At 39.0% G+C, this 18,808-nt stretch overlaps 1 pseudogene across 1 annotated transcript in view; it reads left to right on the top strand.

The window, feature by feature from the left end:
- Window positions 1-18,808, top strand: part of LOC147374535 (histone deacetylase 9-like) — a 300,860-nt pseudogene that overhangs the window by 77,275 nt on the left and 204,777 nt on the right. Inside the window, exon 6 of the transcript XR_015162870.1 lies at window positions 9,863-9,970. The product of XR_015162870.1 is annotated as a histone deacetylase 9-like (transcript). The remainder of the gene's footprint in view (window positions 1-9,862; window positions 9,971-18,808) is intronic.

Below are 18,808 nucleotides of genomic sequence, written 5' to 3'. Positions count from 1 at the left end.
ATGTTAAGTCCAGACCCTCCTACATATTTATAAAGTGATTTGACCTTTTGAGGGACTGTTTCCAGATTGGAAGAGTTCAATTCTGGCAGTCAAACAAGACCTCTGTGGACAGATTCTCAGCAGACTATTACAGCTGCCTTCTTGTTTTGTACATTAGTTACATTGTCAGAAATATAAGTTGAAAGCATATTACTGCCTTTTAGAATAGAAAATAAGCAAATTTTGTTGCACATTCTTGGTAACTTCTGAGGGGGAGACGGGAGGTTACACATTGCTACATTAATTCTGAAATACTGTGATGGCCACTTGCCATGCATGCAGCATATCCATGGAGACTTCTGCCAGGATCCTGGCTAGACTCTTCCCAGTCATCTAACAAAATAAATTCCTGACCTTGAAAACTGGACACAGAATTAGCCATGATCACTTGTTTATGTGATAAATAGATTCTTTTTTCTCCTAATTATGCTGATCTTCTCCATCATTGATAATATGTCAATCTCTTTGGGTTTGAACAGCCTCCTTTCAGTTTTAAAATTCTGTCTCTTCATGATCAGCTTCTTGAAGGATTCAGTCTCTTCAGTAATTGCTCTATCAGCTGCCTCTCACAGTGGCACTTGGGTGCATGAGGGAGACAGAGAGACCTGATGGGGTCCTTGGATACTTACTGTCCTCTGAATAGTCAGGTTTCCATGCCAATCTCCCTAGTCTACCTGATGGTTCCTGGTTTGCTAGCATTTGACTGAGGTCAGAAGCCAAAATCCTCCTGGTTTCTGATTTCAATGCAAAAAGGAACATGATAGGGTTTGTGGGCACCATCAGCTTCACCTCGGCTCTCCTTGTGCAGGCATCTTCTTGAGCTTCTGCTGTGGACTTCATTTCACCCGGGCTCCCCTGGTGGCTCAGACGGTGAAGCGTCTGCCTGCAGTGCGGGAGACCTGGATTCAATCCCTGGGTTGGGAAGATACCCTGGAGAAGGAAATGGCAGTCCACTCCCAGTACTCTTGCCTGGAAAGTTCCATGGACTGAGGAGCCTGGTAGGCTACAGTCCATGGGGTCACAAAGAGTCGGACACAACTGAGCAACCTCACTTTCATTTCACCCCAACCATACTTAACTCTATTTCAGGGGCTCTCCTGTAGCACACCCTTGGAGGATTGTGTATGTGGAGAATTCCACCCAAGACCCAAGAGCATCTTAGGAATGCTGCATTCTGAACTTTCATTTACTTTTCACACGTCTCCATAGAATTTTTAATGTGGTGCCCACAGTTTGGTGTAGACGTGGACTGAGTGCAAAAGTCCTAAGTGTGTGTGACAGCACACATCATCAGCATCAGTCCTTCCGATGAATATTCAGGACTGATTGCCTTTTAGGATGGCCTGGTTGGATCTCCTTGCAGTCCAACGGACTCTCAAGAGTCTTCACCTACACCACAGTTCAAAAGAATCAATTCTTCGGGGCTCAGCTTTCTTTTTTTTTTTTTTTTTGGCATGGTCTAACTTCTTTTTTATTTTTATTTATTTATTTATTTATTTTTTATTTAAAAAAAAAAAATCACATGCTCCCCATCCTGAACCCTCCTCCCTCCCAACCTCCCCATACCATCCCCCTGGGCCTTCCCAGCGCACCAGCCCCAAGCATCCAGCATCGTGCACTGAACCTGGACTGGCATCTCGTTTCATACATGACATTTCACATGTTTCAATGACATTCTCCCAAATCTTCCCACCCTCTCCCACAGAGTCCATAAGACTGTTCTATACATCAGTGTCTCTTTTGCTGTCTCGTACACAGGGTTATCGTTACCATCTTTCTAAATTCCATATACATGCGTTAGTATACTGTATTTATGTTTTTCCTTCTGGCTTACTTCACTATGTATAATAGTCTCCAGTTTCATCCACCTCATTAGAACTGATTCAAATGTATTCTTTTTAATGGCTGAGTAATACTCCATTGTGTATATGTACCACAGCTTTCTTATCCATTCATCTGCTGATGGACATCTAGGTTGCTTCCATGTCCTGGCTATTATAAACAGTGCTGCGATGAACATTGGGGTACACGTGTCTCTTTCCCTTCTGGTTTCCTCAGTGTGTATGCCCAGCAGTGGGATTGCTGGATCATAAGGCAGTTCTATTTCCAGTTTTTTAAGGAATCTCCACACTGTTCTCCATAGTGGCTGTACTAATTTGCATTCCCACCAACAGTGTAAGAGGGTTCCCTTTTCTCCACACCCTCTCCAGCATTTATTATTTGTAGACTTTTGGATCGCAGCCATTCTGACTGGTGTGAAATGGTACCTCATAGTGGTTTTGATTTGCATTTCTCTGATAAAGAGTGATGTTGAACATCTTTTCAAGTGTTTGTTAGCCATCTGTATGTCTTCTTTGGAGAAATGTCTATTTAGATCTTTGGCCCATTTTTTGATTGGGTCATTTATTTTTCTGGAGTTGAGCTGTAGGAGTTGCTTGTATATTTTTGAGATTAGTTGTTTGTCGGTTGCTTCATTTGCTATTATTTTCTCAGCTTTCTTTATAGTCCAACTCTCACAGCCATACCTGACTCCTGGAAAAACTATACGTTTGACTAGATGGAACTTTGCTGGCAAAGTAATGTCTCTGCTTTTTAATATGCTGTCCAGGTTCATCATAACTTTTCTTCCAAGGAGCAAGTGTCTTTTAATTTCATGGCTGCAGTCACCATCTGCAGTGATTTTGGAGCCCAAAAAAACAAAGGCTCTCACTGTTTCCATTGTTTCCCTATCTATTTGCCATGATCTTAGGTTTCTGAATGTTGAGTTTTAAGCCAATTTTTTCACTCTCCTCTTTCACTTTCATCAAGAGGCTCTTTAGCTCTTCTTCACTTTCTGCCATAAGGGTGGTGTCATCTGCATATTTGAGATGATTGATATTTCTCCTGGTAATCTTGATTCCAGGAGAGTCAAGTTCTCTGTGCTTCATCCAGCCCAGAGTTTCTCATGATGTACTCTGCATATAAGTTAAATAAGCAGGGTGACAATATATAGCCTTGATCTGGAACCAGTCTGTTGTTCCAAGTCCAGTTCTAACTGTTGCTTCTTGACCTGCATACGGATTTCTCAGGAGGCAGATCAGGTGGTCTGGTATTCCCATCTCTTTCAGAATTTTCCACAGTTTGTTGTGATCCACACAGTCAAAGGCTTTGGCATAGTCAATAAAGCAGAAATAGATGTTTTTCTGGAACTCTCTTGCTTTTTCCATGATCCAGCGGATGTTGGCAATTTGATCTCTGGTTCCTCTGCCTTTTCTAAATCCAGCTTGAATGTCTGGAAGCTCTTGGTTCATGTTCTGTTAAAGCCTTGCTTAAGAATTTTGAGCATTACTTTGCTAGCATGTGAGATGAGTGCAATTGTGCGGTAGTTTGAATATTCCTTGGCATTACCTTTCTTTGAGATTGGGATGAAAACTGACCTTTTCCAGTCCTGTTGCCACTGCTGAGTTTACCAATTTTGCTGGCATATTGAGTGCAGCACTTTCACAGCATCATCTTTTAGGCCTTGAAATAGCTCAACTGGAATTCCATCATCTCTACTAGCTTTGTTCATAGTGATGTTTCCTAAGGTCCACTTGACTTCATATTCCAGGATGTCTGGCTCTAGGTGAATGAATCCACAATCCTGGTTATCTGGGTTATGAAGATCTTTTTTGTATAGTTCTGTGTATTCTTGCCACCTCTTCTTAATGTCTTCTGCTTCTGTTAGGTCCATATCGTTTCTGTCCTTTATGGTGCCCATCTTTGCATGAAATGTTCCCTTGGTATCTCTAATTTTCTTGAAGAGATCTCTAGACTTTCCCATTCTATTATTTTCCTCTGTTTCTTTGCAGTGATCACTGAGGAAGGCTTTCTTATCTCTCCTTGCTATTCTTTGGAACTCTTCATTCAGATGGGTATCTTTCCTTTGCTCCTTTGCCTTCAACTTCTCTTCTTTTCTCAGCTATTTGTATGGCCTCCTCAGACAACCATTTTTTGTCTTTTTGCATTCCTTTTTCTTGGGGATAGTCTTGATCACTGCCTGCTGTACAATGTCATGAACCTCTGTACATAGTTCTTCAGGCACTCTGTCTGTCAGATTGAATCCTTTGAATATATTTGCCACTTCTACTGTATAATCGTAAGGGATTTGATTTAGATCATACCTGCACGGTCTAGTGGTTTTCCCTACTTTTGTCGATTTAAGTCTGAATTTTGCAATATGGAGTTCATCATCTGAGCCAGTGTCAGCTCCCAGTCTTGCTTTCACGGACTGTATAGAGCTTCACCATATCTTGATTAGTAGTGATTATACATCAAAATTAATAGCACAGACACAGAATGTTCACTCTAGAGAAGAATCCTTTTAGGGAGATAAAAATATATAGAGAAGAAAGTGTATACCAAGCAAAGTTATTTGTGGTTATCTAATGAGGTTGCTAAGAGTCAGACATGACTGAGCAACTTCACTTTGACTTTTCACTTTCATGCATTAGAGAAGGAAATGGCAGCAACCCACTCCAGTGTTCTTGCCTGGAGAATCCCAGGGACGGGGGAGCCTGGTGGGCTGCCGTCTATGGGGTCGCACAGAGTTGGACACGACTGAAGCAACTTAGCAGTAGCAGTAGCAATGCTCCTTGTACTATGGTGAAATAGACTTTGTTCTCAGATGTCTGAATATTTTTTCTAATCAAGTTCAATATTTATAACTGTTTGGAAGAAAATGTTGTACTGTTGTTTATTAATAAAAAAAAATCTTTCTTATACTTTCAGAAAACTTACAGTAATTTCCAAAAGTAAATAAAAGGATATAGGGAATTCCATATGGTTCTGAGTCACCTGTTAAAGTCTTTGGGGATTTTTTGAACATTTGGAGTATAGTTGATTTACACTGTTGTGCTAGTTTCAGGTGTACAGCAAAGTGGATCACCTATACATACAGATGCGAAAGTGAAGTCACTCAGTCGTGCCCTACTCTTTGCGACCCCATGGACTGTAGCCCACCAGGCTCCTCCCTCCATGGGATTCTCCAAGCAAGAGTATGGAGTGGGTTGCCATTTCCTTCTCCAGGGGATCTTCCCAACCCAGGGATAGAACCTGGGTCTCCCGCATTCCAGGCAGACGCTTTAACCTCTGAGCCACCAGGGAAGCCCACATATAGATATTCCACTCTTTTTTAGATTCTTTTCCCATATAAGGCATTACAGAGTATTGAGTAGAGTTCCCTGTGAGGTACAGTAGGTCCTTATTAGTTATCTATGTATTTTACACATAGTGGTGTATATGTCAATTCCAGTCTCCCAGTTTATCCCTACCCCCCTTCCCCCACAGTAACCATAAGTTTTTTTTTTTTAATATATGTGACTGTATTTCTGTTTTGTAAATAAGCTCATTTGTACCAGTTTTTAGATTCCTATATATGCAATATCATATGATATTTATATTTTCTGTCTGAGTTATTTCACTCAGTATGACAATCTCTAGGTCCATGCATGTCCCTACAAATGGCATTATTTTGTTGTTTTTATGGCTGATAATATTTCATTGTGTGTTTCCCTGCTGGCTCAGTGGTAAAGAACCCACCTGCCAATGCAGGAGTTGTGAGTTCAACTCTGGGTCCTGAAGATACGTTGGAGAAGGACATGGCAACCCACTCCAGTATTCTTGCCTGGAGAAATCCATGGAGAGAAGGAGGCTAGTGGGAGTCCATGGGGTTGCGAAAGAGTCAGACATGACTTAGCAACTAAACAGCAACAGCAATATTCTGTTGTATATGTATACCATATCTTCTTTATCTGTTCATCTGTGAGTGGATATTTAGGTTGCCTCCAAGGCTTGGCTGTTGTGAATAATGCTTCAGTGAATGTTGGGGTGCATATATCTTTTTGAATTATGGTTTTCTCCAGGTATATGCCTGGGAGTGAGATTACAGGGTCATATCATAGTTCTATTTTTACCTTTTTAAGGACCCTCCATACTGTTCTCCTTAGTGGCTATATCATTTTACATTCCATTCCAGCAGTCTAAGAGGGCACCCTTTTCTCCATACCCTGTCAAGCATTTATTGTTTGTAAATTTTTTGATAATGGCCCTCTGAAAGGTGTGAGGGGATATCTCTTTGTAGTCTTGATTTGCATTTCTCTAATAATTAGTAATGTTGAGTGTCTTTGGCCCTCTGTATGTCTTTTCTTTGGAGAAATACCTATTTAGGTCTTCTACGCATTCGTTGATTGGTTTTATATATATATATATATATATATTTTAGATGCATAAGCTGTTGGCATGTTTTGGAGATTAATCCTTTCTCTGTCACTTCATTTGCAAATATTTTCTTCAAGTCTGAGGACTGTCCTTTTGTTTATAGTTTCCTTTGCTGTGCAAAAGCTTTTAATTTTAATTAGATCCCGTTTATTTTTATTTCATCAGTGTAAAAGGTGGATCAAAAAAGATACATTGCGATTTATGTCAGAGATTTCTCTGCTTATGTTTTCCTCTTAAGGGTTTCATAGTATGAGCTCTGATAGTTTTCTGGTGGCATCTTTAGGGTTGTCTTTATATAGTATTATCTCATCTGCAAGCAGTGAGAGTTTTACTTCTTTTCCAGTTTGGATTCCTTTTATTTCTTCTCCATGTCATGGCTGGGACTTCCAAACCTATGTTGAATGATAGCGGTGATAGTGGACATGCTGCTTCTGTTCCTGATCTTAGAGGAGATGCTTTAAGTTTTTCATCATTGAGAGTGATGTTTGCTGTGGGTTTGTTGTATATGACTTCTATTATGTTGTGGTAGGTTCCCACTAAGACTACTTTCTGGAGGTTTCTTTTTTTAACCAAAAATGAGTATTGAATTTTGTCAGAAGCTTTTTCTGCATGTATTGAGATGATTGAATGGTTTTTATTTTTCAGTTTGTTAGTATGGTGTATCACACTGATTGATTTGTGAATATTGAAGAATCCTTGTATCCCTGGGATAAATCACACTTGATCGTGTCATATAATCCTTTTAATGTGTTTTTAGATTCAATTTGCTAGTATTTTGTTGAAGATTTTTACATCTGTGTTCATCAGTGATATTGGCTTTTAGTTTTCTTTTTTTGCATGTGATGTCTTCGTGTGGTTTTGTTATCCAGGTGATAGTAGCCTTGTAGAATGGCTTGGGAGTATTCCTTCCTCCGCAGTTTTGGGAAAAGTTTCAGAAGGATAGATGTTAATTTCTCTAAGTGTTTGATAGAATTCACCTGTGAAGCCATCTGGTCCTGGATTTTTGTTTGTTGGAAGTTTTTGGATCACAGTTTCCATTTTAGCAGTTGTGATTAGTTTTTTCCTTTTTTAAAATATTTCTTCCTGTTTCTGTCTTGGAAGGGTGTACCCTTCTAAGAATTTGTCCATTTCTTCTAGGTTGTGCATTTTGTAAGTGAATAGTTTCTTGTCGTGCCTCTTATTTGTGGTTAGGGTCAGTTTAACTTCTTTCTCATTTCTAATTTGATTGATTTGAGTTCTCCTCTTCTTCTTGATTCTGGGTAAAAATTCATCAATTTTGTTTGTCTTCTCAAAGAACCAGCTTCTAGTTTTCTTTGAGGATTTATTAATTTATGTTTTCTTGTCTTCCCAGTAATTTTAAAATGATTAATGAGGACTGTCTCTGGCACCTATAGCTATGTAATGGTTAAAAATTGGTTTATGTAAAGTTTAAAAAAAAAAAATTAAAATGTTCTGAAAAAAAAAAAATTGGTTTAAAAGTATCCAACACAATGTGAATGTTGGTTTTTATTTTTTAGCTTAAGCAACCGTTTTCCTCAAGGCTATATCTTCATGAAGCTCAAATAACTACTTACAGTGGTTTAATAAAAGAAGTAAATAAATAAAGCTCTCAGTCAGTTTAGCTGGTAAATGATTAGGTTGCAGGGTTCATTTGGTGGCTCCTCTACTTCTCAGTTGATGGTGTTGAGATGATGGTGCTCACTGTGACATGGGCTGAACGTTCTTAGAAAACAAGTTTTATTTAAGGAGTATGGTAGAAAGGCGTGTGTTTTCAGGGTCAGAAGTCTCTAAGGGCTCTCAGATCTGCTGAGTAGCCGCTCTACGCCACAGTGTCTCAGGCCTCAACTATGTGATAGTTATTTGAAAAAAAATGAGTTCAACAGCAGCCAGTAGTAGTAGCTAACAGTTGCGTATCACTTATTCATTTAATCCCCTCCAACGTTGTATTCAGATGGCAGTTTAAAAATCTGCTGTTTCATTGGTAAGGGAATCACAGAACAGAGATGTTAATTACTTGATGGCCCATGTCATTAGCCTTTTAGTGGTGAGGTCATAATCTCATCTGGACAGTTTGATTCCAAAATCTTCTCTCTTTACCACTTTGCTGTTCTTGAGAGGATCTTAATATTCTATTTATTTATTTATTGTTCTAATTTATTATATATATATGCTCATTGTTCTTAACAGAATTTAAATCATTAAGGCTTTCATGAGAAAAAGCGTGTGAAAGTGCTTAGGAAACTTAGTACATGTGAACGTGTGTTATCCTTTATTGTGTTTGCTTGTCATTAGGCTTCTTTAATTTAGCTCTTCTTCTTAAAAAAAATTGTTATTTTGTGTCAGATTTCCTTCTTTGAGCCATTTAAGAAGTCTTGATATTTGCACAGTCACAAATTTTTTATTGCATTTCTAAGAACTCCAAGTGTGTTATAAATTAGAGACTTCTACCATCTGATATTATTTTTAATGTTATAAAATATTATATACATGGCTTCCTTGGAGGCTCATTCAGTGAAGTATCTGCCTGCAGTGCAGGAGACCCAGCTTTGATCCCTGGGTCGGGACGATCCCTTGGAGAAGGACTTGGCAACCCACTCCAGTATTCTTGCCTGGAGAATCCCATGGGCAGAGAAGCCTGGCAGGCTATAGTCCATGGGGTCACAAGAGTCAGGTACATCTTAGTGAATAAGTCACTACCATTATGTACATAAAAATATGTAACATAAACCACTACTGTTGCACTTTTCTTGTGCTTTTTGTATAAATTTTATTAATGAATGCACAAAAAAGAGTAAACAGCATTTTATAAAAGTAAATCCAAAATACTACTTCATGCTTTGTTTTGATGATAATGTTCTCTAGCAACAGAGCAACCATATATTTTAATGACCTAATTTTAATAATACCAGTTTGCACTAAGACTAACTGCCAAACTGTACTAAGTGTCAGAAATTTGAAGCTTCTACTTTGGAAGTCAGAGCACTCCTTGCAGTTGAGTGTTATGAATCTTTTAAGTGTGAGGACCACACACTCCTTCCGTTTAGTCGGAGAACCTGAACTGTGGTCGCTACTTCCTACTCACTGACGGCTACTGCTGCCTGCCTAATAATTGTTTTTGGCTCCCTGTAAACCTGCAGCCAGAGAGGTATTTGAATTTTCCCCCTCTAGCACTTGCAAATCCGATTTTTATGTATAGCTAAGTGCTCTTAGCTTTTACTCTATCTACTGCTGGGGCCTGGTTTCTAGCAAGCCTGTAACTACGCCAGATCCGGCCTATGTAATGCCGTTTGTAATGAGAAATCTAAACAGGGAATGGCAGTGAGGCATGGCAGGAATGTGTTTCCATTGGAGAAGTCAGTGTAGAGAAAAAGTATAAGCAAAGCCGTGTCCAGAAGGCCCATTCAGCTGGCCAAGACGGAAGACTGATGTTATTGTACATAGGCTGTTGCTGTGCCAGCCCTTCCTCACGAATCTGCTTGCTCTCTCTCTCTCCCCTCTCCTGAACTCCCCTCCTCCCCCTCCTCTTGCCTCTATTCCTTCTCCTCCTCTCCCTCTCTTCCGAGGGCTCTGCTGACTGTTTGCTCAGGTGGACAGTGACACCATTTGGAATGAGCTGCACTCGTCCGGCGCTGCACGCATGGCTGTTGGCTGTGTCATCGAGCTGGCTTCCAGAGTGGCCTCCGGAGAGCTGAAGGTGAGGTCTGGGTTGCATTAAGTGTGGGAAATCCAGGGAAGACGCTGAAACAGAGATGTTGTTGTTTGGGAATTGTGGGGAGTGTGGTGCAGTAATAAAAGGCAAGGGGCGGAGGGAAGGGGCAGAGGGATGGCCACTGAGGTGTGATAATAACTGGTCTGTAGGTAGCTGGTAGCTGATCCGGCTCTCAGGGCCTTCCTCTCCTTGGGGAGACTCTGTGGTTAGGGCACTCTGGTGTATTTTTAAGAGCACAGAAATGGTGAGTAAAGCTATGGTCCAGGTCAAAAACACCCAGTCTATACATATCTGTCATGCCCTCCTGGGATTTTCTTTTGAAGCAACATAAAAGAAAAATCTGATTACTGAGTACTGTGTATAAGCTCAGAATACCACCCAGAGAGACGAGTGGTGGGGGCAGGGAGAAAGGTAAATATCAGAGGGGAAGGATTGAGAGGAAGAAGGAAATTGTTGATTAGAAGGGTAATGATCCAGAGTGTGTTTTGCCATGAAAGAACTTCAAAAATGAACTACTCTTTATTGTTCTTTTCTTTTTACGGTCTCTTCTTTTCTCCATCATGTGAAAAGAACAATGTCCAAACCCCAGCGTTTCCCAGTCTAAACAATTTATAAAAGCCAGAGACCTGACAGACGCTGACGTTTTATTTGATATTTTAACAGTGCTATTTAAAGGTATGCCATGTGCGTCTCGAACGCAGTTGCCCCAATAAACTTTGTTGGTGCTAACATAGCTTTTTAATGCACTAGTTCACACACTTCATAACGAAATCTGGCCAGTGATGGATTTGGTATTTTTAGCAATTGTGGGGCTTAAGGGAAATATATTGTAACCAACAATACTGGCACTGTGAGTTTTGTTAATCTAAAATAAAATCTAATTAGGATTATTTTTCTTTATGCCTAATGAATTTTTATTCAATTACAGCTGACTCTTTCAGTAGTGATTAAAAATACAGGGTAGGAATGTGCACTTTACATTGGATTGTCCGTCCCAGAAGTCTTTGTTCTAGCTCTTTAAGTCAGAACCTTCAGAAATAGCATTTTGATAAGACAGTCTATAGTAAATATATGTGTGTGTATATATACACACATTCATGTATATATGTCTCATGTTAAGTTGACATGACTTGATCAGCTTCAGGACATCAGTTACTCATCTCAGGAGATTTATGAGGCCATTAATGTGGTGCCTAGTAGTCACTCTTTGATAAGGAGCTGTTGAAAAGAAGGAAGGAATCGGCCTTATGGAGAAGTTTTGGCTCTCTCCCAGTAGCACTTGAGAAATAATTCTTCCTGTTTGAGTTATGTTACTTGTAGCTCTAAAATAAATTGACATTTTAAAAGAAATCTTTAAGAGTCTTATTTTCAAAAGAATTCAGATCACAGGAATATATCGTCTGGCCACAATATTACAGTTTTTAAAAGATTATTCTGGTACAGACCCACTTGATAACAAACAAAAATTATTAAGTTAGCATTTCACAGTTTCTAATTGTTTTTGATTTTGTTGAACTTTAATCAGTAATTCAGAAACCCTCCCAAGTAGAGTGCCCACATAGTACACTCAACAAATCATCATCGTTATTAACCACATAGAGTGCAGAATTGCCAAATGTCTGTATGAGGCGTGTTGAACAAAAACTTAATTCTGTTTTTTAGGAGGTAGTCATTTCACATCAGTTACAAACAAAGTGTCAGCAATATATATTACGGACATGCTGACCACCAGCTGTGCTAACTAACGTTAGTTGTTTATGTTAAGAACAAGGATTCATACAAATACTTTTTCTTCCCTTGGTTGAGAAATCAGCAGGTATGGTTAAAAAAGAAAAGAGAATGATAGGGGAAGAGAGCCAGCGTAAAAATCAAGGAACGTTGATCCAGGCTCTGCCACTTAAATGCTGTGTCACTTGGGGCAAATCGCGTAATTTCTCTGGACCTCAGTTTCTTGTTCTGCAAAATCAGCAGGGTAGAACGGATAACGCTGAAGGTTGTACATGGTCTTGACGTTCTGATCTTCTTGCAGATGAAAAGTGGATCTGATTCTCAGTCATATACACCATGACATACAAAGAGTAAATATTCCAAACCGAATTTCCGCTTACTTCGGGAAATATCGTAGGCCTTCTAGCTGGTTTGTCTTTCTGATTGTTAAGCCCAAAGCGAAAGTCCAAGACAGCAGTACCATAACAAACACACTAGTGCTGACAGACCAAGAGAATGAATCCTTTTGCTGCTAATAATTTGGAGAGGCCTGTAGCAGTGCCACCGTAGATAGCCAAGAACTGTGGTAGATAGCTGTGTTCAGGGACTCCATTTAACCCACAGTGTTCCTCAGCGTCTCTGTGCATGCTAAGTTGCCTCAGTTGTGACTGACTTTGTGCGACCTTGTGGGCTGTAGCCCACCGGGTTCCTCTGTCTGTGGCATTTTCCAGGCACGAATACTGGAGTGGGTTGCCATTTCCTTCTCCGGGGGATCTTCCCAACCCAGGGATCGAACCCGCATCTCTTAATGTCCCCTGCATTTGAAGGTGGATTCTTTACCACTAGAACCACCTTGGAAGTCCTCAGTGTCTACCTGTTTCAGATTGAGTGTAACTAGGCAAGTACACCTGCTGGCCAGGAGCATTAACACTCATGACTGTGGAGTCACTTCATTCAGATCTAGAAGGAAAACAGAGACTCTTATCTCAGGACACTGGTAGGCTATCCTAAAGAAACACTTTAGTTTTGTTTTTTCATTTTCTGCATCTGCATTCAGTTCTCATATGTTCTACTCCATCTTGCCAGTATATCTGTAACTTAAGGAAACCACATTGGCATAAAGACTGTGTTTTGTGAAGACTGCACTCATTTTGCTTGGAAATTTGAAAAGAATTAAGAGCTCTGGGCTTCCCTAATAACTCAGCTGGTAAAGAATCCGCCTGCAACGCAGGAGACCCCAGTTCTATTCCTGGGTTGGGAAAATCACCTGGAGAAGGGAAAGGCTACCCACTCCAGTATTCTGGCCTGGAGAATTCCATGGACTGTATAGTCCATGGGGTTGCAAAGAGTAGGATACGACTGAGAGCCTTTCACTTTAAGAGCTCTGTTTCAAATAGGGTGGGCTGGATGAGGTGCTGAACTGAGAATTTGGAGACAGCTGGAGGGAGGTCGGCAAACTTGTAGGGGATGGGGACCTAGGAGATAAGAAGTGCACCCAGAGAAGGAAAACGCCAAAACCAGATTTCATTACCTGGCATTTCTGCTTCATGTTGAGCTTGATCATGATCGCTGTCCTACAGTCTGTCTTATCTTCGTCTAGGGCTACTGATGGGTTAAAAGAGTTAGAAATACAATCCAGGCACAAGGACTGGGTCTCATGTGGATGCTTAAACTGATCATGTGCAGCAAACTGCAGCAGTAAGTGTGTATATTTTTGGCAGAGCATGGGCAGACTCAGTGGGGTTTAGTGGAAGTTATGGGGACTTTCCAATTTTCCAGGTTTTTAATAGGATATGGAAAAAAACACACAAGAAGAAATTTTTCAAGTTTACAAATAAATTGGCTATTTCTCAGATTCTGAAACTGATAAATATAAATATTCTGAAATGCTAAAATGTTTGTTGTATTAGAAAGTATAATTGGAAGAATAGTTATCTCAAAATGGTTTTATTGTTCTAAAGATCATGTAAGGAAGTATGTCTAGAAATAGAAATATTTCTAAAAGATTATTTTTTTCAAATTACAAATAGTTCAATACTTGATTCAAAAATAGTGTCAAATATGTTGTATACCTTAAAATATACAATTTCTAAAATCAGTTATGCTTCAGTAGGTTGAAAAAAATGATTCAACCCTTATCAAGGTTTACTATAAGAATTCCCTTTAATGATATTTTGGCAATGCTACAATTTTGTCATAAGAAAGTAAAAATGGCTTTAGTTGCCTGAAAATTTTTGTCAAGAAAATTCTCACCTGATTATCCAAATAGTGGATGGATTTCTTTAATAGTTTGAATGAATATTATGATATCATATTGCTAATCATTCCTGCCATTTGTTGCCTGTCTACTATAGGCTGGGCAATTTACATCTAATTTGTCATTATTCTCAAAATGACCACCAAAAGTGGATACCACCAATAGGATACAAGCTCAGACACATCAAGTAACTTTTAAAGATACTGCACACAGTTTAATAAATGGCAAAGCTTATAATTCTCACAATCCTCTCTTCTCTTTCAACTATTTTATAAGGCATTTCTTGTTGAGGTAGTACAAATATAAAAGAAAAAAGGAGTTAAATCTGTCTTTTTCATATAGTCTAGTAAAATCAAATAGTCTAGATTCTCTCCTTTTTATTACTATATAACATTTCATACATACCAAAAGACAAGAATTTGCATTAATAACTTACAAAGCATAATAATATGGTTGGATGTGAGCTCTTTATCCAACTAAATAAATAATACTTTGCTGACACTATCGAAGTTCTCTCAGTACTTATCTCATTCCTATCTTTTGCCCCAAGAGTAATCATTATTAATCTATTGTATTTTTTAAATAGCATTAACTGTATGTTGTAGATCGTTATAAAAATGGAATCTTACTGTTATTCCTCAAATTTCTCTCCCCCAACTTAAATGTTTTGAGGATTTATGCATATGGATTATGTCAGTCAGTCAGTTCAGTTCAGTTGCTCAGTCGTGTCCGACTGTTTGCGACCCCATGAATCGCAGCACACCAGGCCTCCCTGTCCATCACCAACTCCCAGAGTTCACTCAAACTCATGTCCATTGAGTCGGTGATGCCATCCAGCTATCTCATCCTCTGTCATCCCCTTCTCCTCCTGCCCCCAATCCCTCCAGCATCAGGGTCTTTTCCAATGAGTCATCTCTTCACATGAGGTGGCCAAAGTATTGGAGTTTCAGCTTTAGCATCAGTCCTTCCAGTGAACACCCAGGACTGATCTCCTTGCAGTCCAAGGGACTCTCAAGAGTCTTCTCCAACACCACAGTTCAAAAGCATCAATTCTTCGGCAATCAGCTTTCTTCACAGTCCAATTCTCACATCCATACATGACCACTGGAAAAACCATAGCCTTGACTAGGAGGACCTTTGTTAGCAAAGTAATGTCTCTGCTTTTTAATATGCTGTCTAGGTTGGTCATAACTTTCCTTCCAAGGAGTAAGCGTCTTTTAATTTCATGGCTGCAGTCACCATCTGCAGTGATTTTGGAGCCCAGAAAAATAAAGTCAGCCACTGTTTCCATGATTTATTTGTTTTCCCTCTACATCATAATTTGTTTATTGATTATTGGACAGTTTACTTATTTCTAGGTTTGTGCTCTTTTGATCAGTGCTACTTTGAACACTTGAACTATGATATAACTAGCAGTAAAATGGTAAGCTCCTAGGACAGAAACATAATCCATTTCAGTAAGTAATGCAAAGTAGAATTCCAAAGTCATTTTGCACAATGACATCAGCACAAATGGCAGTTTAAACGTCTGAAATTTTTTCTCTCCGTAAAATCAGTGGCCAAACTGGCAAAACTTATCAGAATGAATTTTTTTTAAACCTGGGAAATTAACCAAAAGCTTGTAACAACTCAGAAAGCATGTATTCAAAACAAAACTGGCTAAACCTTCAGAACAGTGAGCTTTTGTTGTATTTGAAGTCATCCTATTCTCATCTAACCTTTTTGAGTTTCCCAGTAGCCTCAGCAGTCTCCAGACAAGGCAGAATGGGACTGGACCTTCTTCCAAGGCTCGTACCCAGGGCATTTTCACTATTTGACCTGCATGGTGCTTCAGTACAAGTCTCTATTTGCAAAGTTGTCTTAATTTTGACTGGACTTAGAGTGAAAAGCCGTTTTCTCAAAAGACCCTGATGCTGGGAAAGATTGAGGTCGGGAGGAGAAGGGGACAACAGAGGATGAGATGGTTCGATGGCATCACCGACCAACTCAATGGACATGAGTTTGGGTAAACTCCGAGGTTTGGTGATGGACAGGGAGGCCTGGCGTGCTGTGGTTTATGGGGTCACAAAGAGTCGGACACAACTGAGTGACTGAAGAAGCATTTGTTGAAAAAAATTAAAGGTGATTGATTAACTTCATGGCTGCCGGAAGTAGTGGACAACAGTAGAGGAAAGAATAAACTAACCTAGTGCTTCCAGGAAAAACTGGGGAATGAGATGTGCATATGGGCCATGAGAAGGCCCTTTGGATTCCTGAGAATCTAGAAGATCACACGCATGGTAGGGTTGTGGGCATCCTCAGGGCTGTGTTGACACTCAGGAAATGCCTGAGAGGCCCTAAGCTCTCATCTCAAGCTTACTGTGAGGCTGTGCTCAGACAGGAAGTGAAGGCCAACGTGGAGCTGTCAGTTTTGAAAGTGCATCCAGCAGGGCCCCTTGTAGACGCTGAGGACTGTTGGTTTAGGGAGTTACGGAAATCTCTGTGCAGTCATTTAACTGACCAGCTGCTAAATTAACCGGGCAGAGAGTTCAGTGCCACACGCAACGTAGAATACAGTCTTCATAGAATTAGTTCAGAAGAATCAGTAAGTGAACAAAACAAGGATGACTAAGGAGCAGTGAAAATCTGTTTCCAGAATGACCTTGTTATATTGCTTAAAATGCCCAGTTTGCAACATAAAATTATGAGACATGCAAGGAAACATATAAATTCACATGAAAAAATAATGAGCACCAGTAAAAGAAACTACATAAGTAATATAAATGATAGTATAATTGTATTTTTGCAACTTTATTCTCAGATTTAAAAGGCAATTGCATAAAAAATAACCATAAATCAATGTATAAAGATATAGTTTGTGTAACAGCAGCAGCATGAAGGAGTGCTTTGGGAATGGAGCTATATAACAGCAAAACAAAGCTTTTGGTTACTATTGAAATGTGGTTCATGTCTGACCTAGAGTGTTAAAACTTAAGATGCTAATTATAATCCACTGGGCAACAGGCAAGCAAATAACCCAAAATACATGAAAAGAAATGACAGGAAAATTAAAGTGGTACACTAGAGAATATCTGTTTAACTTAAAAGAAGGCAGTGTAATAGAGGAGTTGAGAAACAAAAGAAGGTGACATACAGAGAATGAGCACCTAAGTCATTATGCTAATGTAAAAGCCCACCAGCAACACATAAGAATTTCCAGGGCTCTCCCATTTGTCTGTATTTGGCATTTTCAGATTTTTAAATGTTTGCAGATCTTACATGAGAAGATGCTGAATATTACAAATCTTCAGGAAAATGCAAATTAAAACCACAATGAGATGTCACCTCGGACCTGTCAGAATGGCAACAAATAATGTTGGTGAGGATATGGAGAAATGGGAACCCTTGTATACTATTGTGTACAGTTTACATTGTACAATGCAAATTGGTACATTCACATGGAAAACGCATGAAGGTTTCTCAAAAAAATTGAAAATAGAGCTACCATTGGATCCAGAATTCGAAGAAGGCAATGGCACCCCGCTCCAGTACTCTTGCCTGGAAAATCCCATGGACGGAGGAGCCTGGTAGGCTGCAGTCCATGGGGTCGCTAAGAATCAGACACGACTGAGCGACTTTACTTTCACTTTTCACTTTCATGCATTGGAGAAGGAAATGGCAACCCACTCCAGTGTTCTTGCCTGGAGAATCCCAGGGACGGGGGAGCCTGGTGGGCTGCCGTCTATGGGGTCGCACAGAGTCGGACACAACTGAAGCGACTTAGCAGCAGCAGGATCCAGAAATTCTATTCCTGGGTATATTTCCAAAATCAAAACACTAAATTGAAAAGATACATGGACCCCTATATTCATAGCAACATTGTTGACAATAGCCAAGATACAGAGATAACCTAAGTGTCCATCAACAGATAAATGGATAAAGATGTGATATATATACACAATGGAATATTACTCAGCTATAAAAAGGAATGAAAAATTTCTGTTTGCAACAACATGGATGGGCCTGGAGGGTATCATGCTGAGCAAAATAAGTCAGAGAAGATAAATACTGTATATTTTCATTTATATGTGAAACCTAAAAATATAAGTAAATATAACAAAACAGACTCACAGATACAGAAAATAAACAAGTAGATACCAGTGGGACAGAAATGAGATAGGGGAAGGTTAAGAGGTATAAAATCTTAGGTATAAAATAAGTATAAAGTATGGCATAGGGCTTATAACCATTATTTTATGATAGCATTAAATAGAATATCTATAAAATATTGAACCACTGTGTTGCACACCTGAAATTGATATAATATTGTGAATCAAATATACTTCAAAAAATAAAAATATTTTAAATATATATGTTATATAATTATAAATTCAGAATACATTTATTAATAGAATTCAGATAAATAATAAGTATTTTAAAATAAATATGTGCTAAACTTGTGGCTATAAAATGTCACCTTATAATGAAGCTGTTATTAGATACGGTCAATATAAAATTGTTATATCCTTCTTAAACCTTTTATTAACATTTAATGCTTATCTCAAGTAAAGCCTATTGTCCTCAGTTATATTTTGTATTATATTGATATAGCATTATTAGCTTTTCTTTCTTTCCTAGTAGTTTCTAGTCCATTATTTACCATCCCTTTACTTGCAGTTTCTCTTTGCTGTGTACTAACTCTATCTCGTGTAAATAGCTTAAGGCTGGACTTTGCTTTCTGATCTGATTATATATTTTAACTGAGGAGTTGAATTTATTATTGTTCATTATGAGCAATAGTATACATAAATGTATTTCCATCATTGTTTTTTCTTTGTTTTACTATTGTGTTCACCGTCTTTCACTCATCCCTTGCTTTG

This window comes from Bos grunniens, chromosome 4, assembly GCF_055505025.1.
Source record: "Bos grunniens cultivar Pamir isolate PY7600 chromosome 4, Bosgru_T2T1.0, whole genome shotgun sequence".
In the NCBI taxonomy this organism is placed as follows: Eukaryota; Metazoa; Chordata; class Mammalia; order Artiodactyla; family Bovidae; genus Bos; species Bos grunniens.
The sequence above is the reverse complement of the archived record's forward strand: the minus strand, read 5'-3'. Positions and strand labels throughout refer to the sequence as shown.